We start from the raw sequence: 1,781 nt of genomic DNA, 5'->3' as shown, positions 1-1,781 counted from the left end.
ATATGTTAAGGAATGTAATGTAGTTTATGACGTGCTGACTTTATTCTGATTTTTTTAAACCATTCTTTTACTTTTTTTGAGATAATGCATGTCTCAGAGAGCGGTAATACATGATTTTTCCCGTGCGTTATATGAAATAAGGAATTGACCAAATAGAGGTGGACTGAGATGCCATTCCCCACCCAAAAAATCCTTCAAAATGAGATAAAAACACATTAACCAATCAAACAAATGTACAGCTCATGCTTGTAGTGTTTTTTTTTAAAGTGTACATTAACACATCTGACATATAATTACCTATGGGAGCTACTTAACAACACTGTTCGTTCCGTATATATCATGATGCTAGTTTTATAGGTCAATTTATATTAAAATAAACCATTATCTGATTTACGTGATTTCTTCCCACGATGTCTCTTCATACATTTTTAAGTGTACTCAGCACTTGCATACATCATACACGATTTGTTTTGGTCGGAATGAGTTCGTTATGCATTTTACATATTAACATTACCGCTACTTCAGATGAGCAAGCTATGTTAAAAACAATCGAAATAACGTATCTAATCTAGGTCAACTCATTATTTTTTCTAAATACAACACAGTTACAAACTAGGTTTGACATGTAAGTATAAAAGAGAAAAAAATACAAGTATGTATTGGTCACTTTCAAGAAATCATATGGTGTATTGCATTTGAACACATCGCGATTATGATACATTCACCAACTACAGAACTTGTTTAAAAGTAAGACGTCCAAAATGTGTCATATCAAAGTTGCATACATGTATCAGTTTTGTTATGGCAAAACGAGTAAAATATTATTGTTTTCAATATAGGGATAATACACGTTTTCGAGGGCATTACTATCTGCGGGCGCTCGAAAAATCCGTTCCTGCCCGAGTGCGTTTTGCCAAGTTTCTGCTCCACGCCGGAGGGCATTATAGATAGAACTTATGCAATAATAAACAGTTCATATTTCAGTTTTCAATTAAAAATCTATCCACTGATATACATTTATTAAGCTCGCGTAAGGTTTTTGAAATTGCTTCAGGTATTTCAAATTGCAATAATTGTAGTTTTTTTCCTCATCAACCTTGTAATAGTATCGAACCTGTTTTTCTTTTTTTTTTCATTAAACTTACTTTGCACGTGTATGTCATTGTTTTGTGAAAGATACTATTTATACTATTTCAAACTATTTTGAGATATATTTTTACATGAATATTATCGCAAATTTTAGCTCACCTTTGTAAGGTCACACATAACAAATATGCTAAATGAGCACGCATATTTCAATGCAAACGTAAGTGCCATCACATCAATTTGTGTATGTATGTGCATACATTTTATGTTTGCCATATAGTAATACATACATACATACCTTCATATAACATTCATGTAAAATTCGTGCAACATACAAAGCAAGTCATATACACATACGTGTAGGGTGTGTATAGACATAGAAGTAGTAATCAAAGAATCATATAAACACATGTTTCAAATTAGAAAAAAAGAAAAGAACCCCCCCTGTATATACTGTATATACAATTATGTATAATAACACGGTTGCAATCATATCTTATTCATTTATAACAATTAACATATATTTTTTCTTTTTACAACATAAAAAAAACAAAAGAAAAAAACAGCATTGGTTTACTTATAGGAATAGAGTAACACATATTTATTTTATGCTTTCCGGTGGTTAAAAGAGAACTATCAGTGAATTAAAACTGATAATTTCACTGTTTCAAACAGTGAAAATTAACAGTGAAAAT

The sequence above is a fragment of the Dreissena polymorpha genome, chromosome 6 (genome assembly GCF_020536995.1).
Source record: "Dreissena polymorpha isolate Duluth1 chromosome 6, UMN_Dpol_1.0, whole genome shotgun sequence".
Classification (NCBI taxonomy): Eukaryota; Metazoa; Mollusca; class Bivalvia; order Myida; family Dreissenidae; genus Dreissena; species Dreissena polymorpha.
The sequence above is the reverse complement of the archived record's forward strand: the minus strand, read 5'-3'. Positions refer to the sequence as shown.